This window comes from Myxine glutinosa, chromosome 1, assembly GCF_964187855.1.
Source record: "Myxine glutinosa chromosome 1, kmMyxGlut1.1, whole genome shotgun sequence".
In the NCBI taxonomy this organism is placed as follows: Eukaryota; Metazoa; Chordata; class Myxini; order Myxiniformes; family Myxinidae; genus Myxine; species Myxine glutinosa.
Genome location: NC_136261.1, coordinates 331,150,346 through 331,162,734, shown reverse-complemented (window position 1 = coordinate 331,162,734; position 12,389 = coordinate 331,150,346). Strand labels below are relative to the sequence as shown.

The 12,389-nt window shown below is 39.7% G+C and overlaps 11 non-coding genes across 11 annotated transcripts; all 11 read left to right on the top strand.

Moving 5' to 3' along the window:
- Window positions 1–619: 619 nt before the first annotated feature.
- TRNAL-CAG (transfer RNA leucine (anticodon CAG)) lies at window positions 620–703 on the top strand. Its single transcript has one exon. It is a non-coding gene; the product is annotated as a tRNA-Leu (tRNA).
- A 972-nt stretch (window positions 704–1,675) lies between these two features.
- TRNAL-AAG (transfer RNA leucine (anticodon AAG)) lies at window positions 1,676–1,758 on the top strand. Its single transcript has one exon. It is a non-coding gene; the product is annotated as a tRNA-Leu (tRNA).
- A 1,500-nt stretch (window positions 1,759–3,258) lies between these two features.
- On the top strand, window positions 3,259–3,341 carry TRNAL-AAG (transfer RNA leucine (anticodon AAG)). The gene has a single exon. It is a non-coding gene; the product is annotated as a tRNA-Leu (tRNA).
- A 972-nt stretch (window positions 3,342–4,313) lies between these two features.
- On the top strand, window positions 4,314–4,396 carry TRNAL-AAG (transfer RNA leucine (anticodon AAG)). The gene has a single exon. It is a non-coding gene; the product is annotated as a tRNA-Leu (tRNA).
- A 445-nt stretch (window positions 4,397–4,841) lies between these two features.
- Window positions 4,842–4,924, top strand: TRNAL-CAG (transfer RNA leucine (anticodon CAG)). The gene has a single exon. It is a non-coding gene; the product is annotated as a tRNA-Leu (tRNA).
- A 1,499-nt stretch (window positions 4,925–6,423) lies between these two features.
- On the top strand, window positions 6,424–6,507 carry TRNAL-CAG (transfer RNA leucine (anticodon CAG)). The gene has a single exon. It is a non-coding gene; the product is annotated as a tRNA-Leu (tRNA).
- A 444-nt stretch (window positions 6,508–6,951) lies between these two features.
- Window positions 6,952–7,034, top strand: TRNAL-AAG (transfer RNA leucine (anticodon AAG)). Its single transcript has one exon. It is a non-coding gene; the product is annotated as a tRNA-Leu (tRNA).
- Window positions 7,035–8,009: 975 nt separating this feature from the next.
- Window positions 8,010–8,092, top strand: TRNAI-AAU (transfer RNA isoleucine (anticodon AAU)). The gene has a single exon. It is a non-coding gene; the product is annotated as a tRNA-Leu (tRNA).
- Window positions 8,093–9,592: 1,500 nt separating this feature from the next.
- Window positions 9,593–9,676, top strand: TRNAL-CAA (transfer RNA leucine (anticodon CAA)). The gene has a single exon. It is a non-coding gene; the product is annotated as a tRNA-Leu (tRNA).
- A 972-nt stretch (window positions 9,677–10,648) lies between these two features.
- Window positions 10,649–10,731, top strand: TRNAL-AAG (transfer RNA leucine (anticodon AAG)). The gene has a single exon. It is a non-coding gene; the product is annotated as a tRNA-Leu (tRNA).
- A 1,505-nt stretch (window positions 10,732–12,236) lies between these two features.
- TRNAL-AAG (transfer RNA leucine (anticodon AAG)) lies at window positions 12,237–12,319 on the top strand. Its single transcript has one exon. It is a non-coding gene; the product is annotated as a tRNA-Leu (tRNA).
- The last annotated feature ends 70 nt before the right edge of the window (window positions 12,320–12,389 follow it).

Genomic DNA, 12,389 nt, shown 5'->3' with positions numbered 1-12,389 from the left:
CGGGTGTGTAACTTGTTTTTCTCAAAATAATTTTCAATCTACTATGAATAATTATACTTTCCATAATTCTGACATTCCATGCGACTAAGAAGTCAGGATGGCCGAGTGGTCCAATGTGCTGCGTTCAGGTCGCAGTCTCCTCTGGAGACGTTTGTTTGAATCCCACTCCTGACATGATTATTATTTTTAACAACCTCGAGACGTCATCGTTCATCCCAAAGACTTTGAGGAAATTGAAGAACATTTGCGCAATGAGTCACTAAATTTGAAAACCAACTCGTTTTGAGGTCAAAAGGTCAAAGGTTAACTCAAGGTCAAACCTCTAAAATCATCAATTTTCATCTGAAAAAATCATCGCTTCACATCCTATTAATCCGAGCTTTGATCAAGATCGTCAATTTTAATCTTGATGAAATGGACAATTTGATGGATCAATGGCAACCTTTTTTGGGGCGGTGGGGGTGGATTTTGCAAGTGTCGTGCTCTGCATGACGTCTTCTTTTTATAATTAGTCGTTTGGGTCTGCTGCGGGTGTGTAACTTGTTTTTCTCAAAATAATTTTCACTCTACAATGAATAATTATACTTTCCATAATTCTGACGTTTCATGCAATAAAGAAGTCAGGATGGCCGAGCGGTCCAAGGCGCTGCGTTCAGGTCACAGTTCTCCTCTGGAGGCGTGGGTTCGAATCCCACTCCTGACATGATTGTTGTTTTTAACAACCTCAAGACGTCATCGTTCATCCCAAAGTCCTTGAGGAAATTGAAGAACATTTGCACATTGAGTCACTAAATTGGAAAACCAACTATTTTTGAGGTCAAATGGTCATAGGTAAACTCAAGGTCAAACCTCTAAAATCATCAATTTTCATCTGAAAAATCGTCACTTTACATCCGGTTAACCTGAGCTTTGATCAAGATCGTCAACTTTAATCTTGATGAAATGGACAATTTGATGGATCAATGGCAACCTTTTTTGGGGCGGTGGGGGTGTATTTTGCAAGTGTCGTGCTCTGCATGACGTCTGCTTTTTATAATTAGTCGTTTGGGTCTGCTGCGGGTGTGTAACTTGTTTTTCTCAAAATAATTTTCACTCTACTCTGAATAATTATACTTTCCATAATTCTGACATTCCATGAGACTAAGAAGTCAGGATGGCCGAGTGGTCCAAGGTGCTGCGTTCAGGTCACAGTCTCCTCTGGAGACGTTTGTTTGAATCCCACTCCTGACATGATTATTACTTTTAACAACCTCGAGACGTCATCGTTCATCCCAAAGACTTTGAGGAAATTGAAGAACATTTGCGCAATGAGTCACTAAATTTGAAAACCAACTCGTTTTGAGGTCAAAAGGTCAAAGGTTAACTCAAGGTCAAACCTCTAAAATCATCAATTTTCATCTGAAAAAATCATCGCTTCACATCCTATTAATCCGAGCTTTGATCAAGATCGTCAATTTTAATCTTGATGAAATGGACAATTTGATGGATCAATGGCAACCTTTTTTGGGGCGGTGGGGGTGTATTTTGCAAGTGTCGTGCTCTGCATGACGTCTTCTTTTTATAATTAGTCGTTTGGGTCTGCTGCGGGTGTGTAACTTGTTTTTCTCAAAATAATTTTCACTCCACAATGAATAATTATACTTTCCATAATTCTGACGTTTCATGCGACAAAGAGGTCAGGATGGCCGAGTGGTCCAAGGCGCTGCGTTCAGGTCGCAGTCTCCTCTGGAGGTGTGGGTTCGAATCCCACTCCTGACATGATTGTTATTTTTAACAACCTCGACACGTCATCGTTCATCCCAAAGACTTTGAGGAAATTGAAGAACATTTGCACATTGAGTCACTAAATTTGAAAACCAACTATTTTTGAGGTCAAAAGGTCAAAGGTTAACTCAAGGTCAAACCTCTAAAATCATCAATTTTCATCTGAAAAAATCAGCAGTTCACATCCTTTTCATCCGACCTTTGATCAAGATCGTCAATTTTAATCTTGATGAAATGGACAATTTGATGGATCAATGGCAACCTTTTTTGGGGCGGTGGGGGTGGATTTTGCAAGTGTCGTGCTCTGCATGACGTCTTCTTTTTATAATTAGTCGTTTGGGTCTGCTGCGGGTGTGTAACTTGTTTTTCTCAAAATAATTTTCACTCTACTATGAATAATTATACTTTCCATAATTCTGACATTTCATGAAACTAAAAAGTCAGGATGGCTGAGCAGTCCAAGGCTCTGCGTTCAACATCACAGTCTTTCCTGGAGGCGTGGGTTCAAATCCCACTCCTGACATGATTGTTATTTTTAACAACCTCGACACGTCATCGTTCATCCCAAAGACTTTGAGGAAATTGAAGAACATTTGCACATTGAGTCACTAAATTTGAAAACCAACTATTTTTGAGGTCAAAAGGTCAAAGGTTAACTCAAGGTCAAACCTCTAAAATCATCAATTTTCATCTGAAAAAATCAGCAATTCACATCCTTTTCATCCGACCTTTGATCAAGATCGTCAATTTTAATCTTGATGAAATGGACAATTTGATGGATCAATGGCAACCTTTTTTGGGGCGGTGGGGGTGGATTTTGCAAGTGTCGTGCTCTGCATGACGTCTTCTTTTTATAATTAGTCGTTTGGGTCTGCTGCGGGTGTGTAACTTGTCTTTCTCAAAATAATTTTCACTCTACTATGAATAATTATACTTTCCAAAATTCTGACGCTTAATGAGTTTGTAGTCAGGATGGCTGAGCGGTCTAAGGCGCTGCGTTCAGGCTGCAGTCTCTTCTGGCGGCTTCGGTTCAAATCCCACTCCTGATATGATTATTATTTTTAACAACTTCGAGACGTCATCGTTCATCCCAAAGACTTTGAGGAAATTGAAGAACATTTGCACAATGAGTCACTAAATTTGAAAACCAACTCGTTTTGAGGTCAAAAGGTCAAAGGTTAACTCAAGTTCAAACCTCTAAAATCATCAATTTTCATCTGAAAAAATCATCGCTTCACATCCTATTAATCCGAGCTTTGATCAAGATCGTCAATTTTAATCTTGATGAAATGGACAATTTGATGGATCAATGGCAACCTTTTTTGGAGCGGTGGGGGTGGATTTTGCAAGTGTCGTGCTCTGCATGACGTCTTCTTTTTATAATTAGTCGTTTGGGTCTGCTGCGGGTGTGTAACTTGTTTTTCTCAAAATAATTTTCACTCTACAATGAATAATTATACTTTCCATAATTCTGACGTTTCATGCAACAAAGAGGTCAGGATGGCCGAGCAGTCCAAGGCGCTGCGATCAGGTCGCAGTCTCCTCTGGAGGCGTGGGTTCGAATCCCACTCCTGACATGATTGTTATTTTTAACAACCTCGAGACGTCATCGTTCATCCCAAAGTCCTTGAGGAAATTGAAGAACATTTGCACATTGAGTCACTAAATTGGAAAACCAACTATTTTTGAGGTCAAACGGTCATAGGTAAACTCAAGGTCAAACCTCTAAAATCATCAATTTTCATCTGAAAAATCGTCACTTTACATCCGGTTAACCTGAGCTTTGATCAAGATCGTCAACTTTAATCTTGATGAAATGGACAATTTGATGGATCAATGGCAACCTTTTTTGGGGCGGTGGGGGTGTATTTTGCAAGTGTCGTGCTCTGCATGACGTCTGCTTTTTATAATTAGTCGTTTGGGTCTGCTGCGGGTGTGTAACTTGTTTTTCTCAAAATAATTTTCACTCTACTATGAATAATTATACTTTCCATAATTCTGACATTCCATGAGACTAAGAAGTCAGGATGGCCGAGTGGTCCAAGGTGCTGTGTTCAGGTCGCAGTCTCCTCTGGAGACGTTTGTTTGAATCCCACTCCTGACATGATTATTATTTTTAACAACCTCGAGACGTCATCGTTCATCCCAAAGACTTTGAGGAAATTGAAGAACATTTGCACATTGAGTCACTAAATTTGAAAACCAACTCGTTTTGAGGTCAAAAGGTCAAATGTTAACTCAAGGTCAAACCTCTAAAATCATCAATTTTCATCTGAAAAAATCATCGCTTCACATCCTATCAATCCGAGCTTTGATCAAGATCGTCAATTTTAATCTTGATGAAATGGACAATTTGATGGATCAATGGCAACCTTTTTTGGGGTGGTGGGGGTGGATTTTGCAAGTGTCGTGCTCTGCATGACGTCTTCTTTTCATAATTAGTCATTTGGGTCTGCTGCGTGTGTGCAACTTGTTTTTCTCAAAATAATTTTCACTCTACTATGAATAATGATACTTTCCATAATTCTGACGCTTAATGAAACTATGTAGTCAGGATGGCCAAGCAGTCTAAGGCGCTGCATTAAGGTCGCAGTCTCCTCTGGAGGCGTGGGTTCAAATCCCACTCCTGACATTATTGTTATTTTTAACAACCTCGAGACGTCATCGTTCATCCCAAAGACTTTGAGGAAATTGAAGAACATTTGCACATTGAGTCACTAAATTTGAAAACCAACTCGTTTTGAGGTCAAAAGGTCAAATGTTAACTCAAGGTCAAACCTCTAAAATCATCAATTTTCATCTGAAAAAATCATCGCTTCACATCCTATCAATCCGAGCTTTGATCAAGATCGTCAATTTTAATCTTGATGAAATGGACAATTTGATGGATCAATGGCAACCTTTTTTGGGGCGGTGGGGGTGGATTTTGCAAGTGTCGTGCTCTGCATGACGTCTTCTTTTTATAATTAGTCGTTTGGGTCTGCTGCGGGTGTGTAACTTGTTTTTCTCAAAATAATTTTCACTCTACAATGAATAATTATACTTTCCATAATTCTGACGTTTCATGCGACAAAGAGGTCAGGATGGCCGAGTGGTCCAAGGCGCTGCGTTCAGGTCGCAGTCTCCTCTGGAGGTGTGGGTTCGAATCCCACTCCTGACATGATTGTTATTTTTAACAACCTCGACACGTCATCGTTCATCCCAAAGACTTTGAGGAAATTGAAGAACATTTGCACATTGAGTCACTAAATTTGAAAACCAACTATTTTTGAGGTCAAAAGGTCAAAGGTTAACTCAAGGTCAAACCTCTAAAATCATCAATTTTCATCTGAAAAAATCAGCAGTTCACATCCTTTTCATCCGACCTTTGATCAAGATCGTCAATTTTAATCTTGATGAAATGGACAATTTGATGGATCAATGGCAACCTTTTTTGGGGCGGTGGGGGTGGATTTTGCAAGTGTCGTGCTCTGCATGACGTCTTCTTTTTATAATTAGTCGTTTGGGTCTGCTGCGGGTGTGTAACTTGTTTTTCTCAAAATAATTTTCACTCTACTATGAATAATTATACTTTCCATAATTCTGACATTTCATGAAACTAAAAAGTCAGGATGGCTGAGCAGTCCAAGGCTCTGCGTTCAAGGTCACAGTCTTTCCTGGAGGCGTGGGTTCAAATCCCACTCCTGACATGATTGTTATTTTTAACAACCTCGACACGTCATCGTTCATCCCAAAGACTTTGAGGAAATTGAAGAACATTTGCACATTGAGTCACTAAATTTGAAAACCAACTATTTTTGAGGTCAAAAGGTCAAAGGTTAACTCAAGGTCAAACCTCTAAAATCATCAATTTTCATCTGAAAAAATCAGCAATTCACATCCTTTTCATCCGACCTTTGATCAAGATCGTCAATTTTAATCTTGATGAAATGGACAATTTGATGGATCAATGGCAACCTTTTTTGGGGCGGTGGGGGTGGATTTTGCAAGTGTCGTGCTCTGCATGACGTCTTCATTTTATAATTAGTCGTTTGGGTCTGCTGCGGGTGTGTAACTTGTCTTTCTCAAAATAATTTTCACTCTACTATGAATAATTATACTTTCCAAAATTCTGACGCTTAATGAGTTTGTAGTCAGGATGGCTGAGCGGTCTAAGGCGCTGCGTTCAGGCTGCAGTCTCTTCTGGCGGCTTCGGTTCAAATCCCACTCCTGATATGATTGTTATTTTTAACAACCTCGAGACGTCATCGTTCATCCCAAAGTCCTTGCGGAAATTGAAGAACATTTGCACATTGAGTCACTAAATTGGAAAACCAACTATTTTTGAGGTCAAACGGTCATAGGTAAACTCAAGGTCAAACCTCTAAAATCATCAATTTTCATCTGAAAAATCGTCACTTTACATCCGGTTAACCTGAGCTTTGATCAAGATCGTCAACTTTAATCTTGATGAAATGGACAATTTGATGGATCAATGGCAACCTTTTTTGGGGTGGTGGGGGTGTATTTTGCAAGTGTCGTGTTCTGCATGACGTCTGCTTTTTATAATTAGTCGTTTGGGTCTGCTGCGGGTGTGTAACTTGTTTTTCTCAAAATAATTTTCACTCTACTATGAATAATTATACTTTCCATAATTCTGACATTCCATGAGACTAAGAAGTCAGGATGGCCGAGCGGTCCAAGGTGCTGCGCTCAAGGTCACAGTCTCCCCTGGAGGCATGGGTTCAAATCCCACTCCTGACATGGTTGTTATTTTTAACAACCTCGAGACGTCATCGTTCATCCCAAAAACTTTGAGGAAATGGAAGAACATTTGCGCATTGAGTCACTAAATCGAAAAACCAACTATTTTTGAGGTCAAAAGGCCAAAGCTAAACTCAAGGTCTAAACCTCTGAGATCATCAATTTTCATCTGAAAACTCGTCACTTCACATCCTGTTAACCCGAGCTTTGATCAAGATCGTCAATTTTAATATTGATGAAATGGACAATTTGATGGATCAATGGCAACCTTTTTTGGGGTGGTGGGGTGTACTTTGTCAGTGTCGTGCTCTGCATGGTGTCTTCTTTTTAAAATTAGTCGTTTGGGTCTGCTGCGGGTGTGTAACTTGTCTTTCTCAAAATAATTTTCACTCCACTATGAATAATGATACTTTCCATAATTCTGACGCGTAATGAGACTATGTAGTCAGGATGGCCGAGCGGTCTAAGGCGCTGCGTTAAGGTCGCAGTCTCCTCTGGAGGCGTGGGTTCAAATCCCACTCCTGACATGATTATTATTTTTAACAACCTCGAGACGTCATCGTTCATCCCAAACACTTTGAGGAAATTGAAGAACATTTGCACATTGAGTCACTAAATTTGAAAACCAACTATTTTTGAGATCAAAAGGTCAAAGGTTAACTCAAGGTCAAACCTCTAAAATCATCAATTTTCATCTGAAAAAATCATCACTTCACATCCTGTTAACCCGAGCTTTGATAAAGATCGTCAATTTTAATCTTGATGAAATGGACAATTTGATGGATCAATGGCAACCTTTTTTGGGGGCGGTGGGGGTGGATTTTGCAAGTGTCGTGCTCTGCATGACGTCTTCTTTTTATAATTAGTCGTTTGGGTCTGCTGCGGGTGTGTAACTTGTTTTTCTCAAAATAATTTTCACTCTACTATGAATAATTATACTTTCCATAATTCTGACATTTCATGAAACTAAAAAGTCAGGATGGCTGAGCAGTCCAAGGCTCTGCGTTCAAGGTCACAGTCTCTCCTGGAGGCGTGGGTTCAAATCCCACTCCTGACATGATTGTTATTTTTAACAACCTCGACACGTCATCGTTCATCCCAAAGACTTTGAGGAAATTGAAGAACATTTGCACATTGAGTCACTAAATTTGAAAACCAACTATTTTTGAGGTCAAAAGGTCAAAGGTTAACTCAAGGTCAAACCTCTAAAATCATCAATTTTCATCTGAAAAAATCAGCAATTCACATCCTTTTCATCCGACCTTTGATCAAGATCGTCAATTTTAATCTTGATGAAATGGACAATTTGATGGATCAATGGCAACCTTTTTTGGGGCGGTGGGGGTGGATTTTGCAAGTGTCGTGCTCTGCATGACGTCTTCTTTTCATAATTAGTCATTTGGGTCTGCTGCGTGTGTGCAACTTGTTTTTCTCAAAATAATTTTCACTCTACTATGAATAATGATACTTTCCATAATTCTGACGCTTAATGAGACTATGTAGTCAGGATGGCCGAGCGGTCTAAGGCGCTGCGTTAAGGTCGCAGTCTCCTCTGGAGGCGTGGGTTCAAATCCCACTCCTGACATGATTGTTATTTTTAACAACCTCGAGACGTCATCGTTCATCCCAAAGACTTTGAGGAAATTGAAGAACATTTGCACATTGAGTCACTAAATTTGAAAACCAACTCGTTTTGAGGTCAAAAGGTCAAATGTTAACTCAAGGTCAAACCTCGAAAATCATCAATTTTCATCTGAAAAAATCATCGCTTCACATCCTATTAATCCGAGCTTTGATCAAGATCGTCAATTTTAATCTTGATGAAATGGACAATTTGATGGATCAATGGCAACCTTTTTTGGGGCGGTGGGGGTGGATTTTGCAAGTGTCGTGCTCTGCATGACGTCTTCTTTTTATAATTAGTCGTTTGGGTCTGCTGCGGGTGTGTAACTTGTTTTTCTCAAAATAATTTTCACTCTACAATGAATAATTATACTTTCCATAATTCTGACGTTTCATGCAACAAAGAAGTCAGGATGGCCGAGCAGTCCAAGGCGCTGCATTCAGGTCGCAGTCTTCCTCTGGAGGCGTGGGTTTGAATCCCACTCCTGACATGATTGTTATTTTTAACAACCTCAAGACGTCATCGTTCATCCCAAAGTCCTTGAGGAAATTGAAGAACATTTGCACATTGAGTCACTAAATTGGAAAACCAACTATTTTTGAGGTCAAATGGTCATAGGTAAACTCAAGGTCAAACCTCTAAAATCATCAATTTTCATCTGAAAAATCGTCACTTTACATCCGGTTAACCTGAGCTTTGATCAAGATCGTCAACTTTAATCTTGATGAAATGGACAATTTGATGGATCAATGGCAACCTTTTTTGGGGCGGTGGGGGTGTATTTTGCAAGTGTCGTGCTCTGCATGACGTCTGCTTTTTATAATTAGTCGTTTGGGTCTGCTGCGGGTGTGTAACTTGTTTTTCTCAAAATAATTTTCACTCTACTATGAATAATTATACTTTCCATAATTCTGACATTCCATGAGACTAAGAAGTCAGGATGGCCGAGTGGTCCAAGGTGCTGCGTTCAGGTCGCAGTCTCCTCTGGAGACGTTTGTTTGAATCCCACTCCTGACATGATTATTATTTTTAACAACCTCGAGACGTCATCGTTCATCCCAAAGACTTTGAGGAAATTGAAGAACATTTGCGCAATGAGTCACTAAATTTGAAAACCAACTCGTTTTGAGGTCAAAAGGTCAAAGGTTAACTCAAGGTCAAACCTCTAAAATCATCAATTTTCATCTGAAAAATCGTCACTTTACATCCGGTTAACCTGAGCTTTGATCAAGATCGTCAACTTTAATCTTGATGAAATGGACAATTTGATGGATCAATGGCAACCTTTTTTGGGGCGGTGGGGGTGTATTTTGCAAGTGTCGTGCTCTGCATGACGTCTGCTTTTTATAAATAGTCGTTTGGGTCTGCTGCGGGTGTGTAACTTGTTTTTCTCAAAATAATTTTCACTCTACTATGAATAATTATACTTTCCATAATTCTGACATTCCATGAGACTAAGAAGTCAGGATGGCCGAGCGGTCCAAGGTGCTGCGTTCAAGGTCACAGTCTCCCCTGGAGGCGTGGGTTCAAATCCCACTCCTGACATGATTGTTATTTTTAACAACCTCGACACGTCATCGTTCATCCCAAAGACTTTGAGGAAATTGAAGAACATTTGCACATTGAGTCACTAAATTTGAAAACCAACTATTTTTGAGGTCAAAAGGTCAAAGGTTAACTCAAGGTCAAACCTCTAAAATCATCAATTTTCATCTGAAAAAATCAGCAGTTCACATCCTTTTCATCCGACCTTTGATCAAGATCGTCAATTTTAATCTTGATGAAATGGACAATTTGATGGATCAATGGCAACCTTTTTTGGGGCGGTGGGGGTGGATTTTGCAAGTGTCGTGCTCTGCATGACGACTTCTTTTTATAATTAGTCGTTTGGGTCTGCTGCGGGTGTGTAACTTGTTTTTCTCAAAATAATTTTCACTCTACTATGAATAATTATACTTTCCATAATTCTGACATTTCATGGAACTAAAAAGTCAGGATGGCTGAGCAGTCCAAGGCTCTGCGTTCAAGGTCACAGTCTCTCCTGGAGGCGTGGGTTCAAATCCCACTCCTGACATGATTGTTATTTTTACCAACCTCGAGACGTCATCGTTCATCCCAAAAACTTTGAGGAAATGGAAGAACATTTGCGCATTGAGTCACTAAATCGAAAAACCAACTATTTTTGAGGTCAAAAGGCCAAAGCTAAACTCAAGGTCAAACCTCTGAGATCATCAATTTTCATCTGAAAAATCGTCACTTCACATCCTGTTAACCCGAGCTTTGATCAAGATCGTCAATTTTAATATTGATGAAATGGACAATTTCATGGATCAATGGCAACCTTTTTTGGGGTGGTGGGGTGTACTTTGTAAGTGTCGTGCTCTGCATGGTGTCTTCTTTTTAAAATTAGTCGTTTGGGTCTGCTGCGGGTGTGTAACTTGTCTTTCTCAAAATAATTTTCACTCTACTATGAATAATGATACTTTCCATAATTCTGACGCTTAATGAGACTATGTAGTCAGGATGGCCGAGCGGTCTAAGGCGCTGCGTTAAGGTCACAGTCTCCTCTGGAGGCGTGGGTTCAAATCCCACTCCTGACATGATTATTATTTTTAACAACCTCGAGACGTCATCGTCCATCCCAAAGACTTTGAGGAAATTGAAGAACATTTGCACATTGAGTCACTAAATTTGAAAACCAACGATTTTTGAGGTCAAAAGGTCAAAGGTTAACTCAAGGTCAAACCTCTAAAATCATCAATTTTCATCTGAAAAAATCATCACTTCACATCCTGTTAACCCGAGCTTTGATAAAGATCGTCAATTTTAATCTTGATGAAATGGACAATTTGATGGATCAATGGCAACCTTTTTTGGGGCGGTGGGGGTGGATTTTGCAAGTGTCGTGCTCTGCATGACGTCTTCTTTTTATAATTAGTCGTTTGGGTCTGCTGCGGGTGTGTAACTTGTTTTTCTCAAAATAATTTTCACTCTACTATGAATAATTATACTTTCCATAAGTCTGACATTTCATGAAACTAAAAAGTCAGGATGGCTGAGCAGTCCAAGGCTCTGCGTTCAAGGTCGCAATCTCCCCTGGAGGCGTGGGTTCAAATCCCACTCCTGACATGATTGTTATTCTTAACAACCTCGACACATCATCGTTAATCCCAAAGACTTTGAGGAAATTGAAGAACATTTGCACTTTGAGTCACTAAATTTGAAAACCAACTATTTTTGAGGTCAAAAGGTCAAAGGTTAACTCAAGGTCAAACCTCTAAAATCATCAATTTTCATCTGAAAAAATCAGCAATTCACATCCTTTTCATCCGACCTTTGATCAAGATCGTCAATTTTAATCTTGATGAAATGGACAATTTGATGGATCAATGGCAACCTTTTTTGGGGCGGTGGGGGTGGATTTTGCAAGTGTCGTGCTCTGCATGACGTCTTCTTTTTATAATTAGTCGTTTGGGTCTGCTGCGGGTGTGTAACTTGTTTTTCTCAAAATAATTTTCACTCTACTATGAATAATTATACTTTCCATAATTCTGACATTTCATGAAACTAAAAAGTCAGGATGGCTGAGCAGTCCAAGGCTCTGCGTTCAAGGTCACAGTCTCTCCTGGAGGCGTGGGTGTCAAATCCCACTCCTGACATGATTGTTACTTTTTAACAACCTCGACACGTCATCGTTCATCCCAAAGACTTTGAGGAAATTGAAGAACATTTGCACATTGAGTCACTAAATTTGAAAACCAACTATTTTTGAGGTCAAAAGGTCAAAGGTTAACTCAAGGTCAAACCTCTAAAATCATCAATTTTCATCTGAAAAAATCAGCAATTCACATCCTTTTCATCCGACCTTTGATCAAGATCGTCAATTTTAATCTTGATGAAATGGACAATTTGATGGATCAATGGCATCCTTTTTTGGGGCGGTGGGGGTGGATTTTGCAAGTGTCGTGCTCTGCATGACGTCTTCTTTTCATAATTAGTCATTTGGGTCTGCTGCGTGTGTGCAACTTGTTTTTCTCAAAATAATTTTCACTCTACTATGAATAATGATACTTTTCATAATTCTGACGCTTGATGAGACTATGTAGTCAGGATGGCCGAGCGGTCTAAGGCGCTGCGTTAAGGTCGCAGTCTCCTCTGGAGGCGTGGGTTCAAATCCCACTCCTGACATGATTGTTATTTTTAACAACCTCGAGACGTCATCGTTCATCCCAAAGACTTTGAGGAAATTGAAGAACAT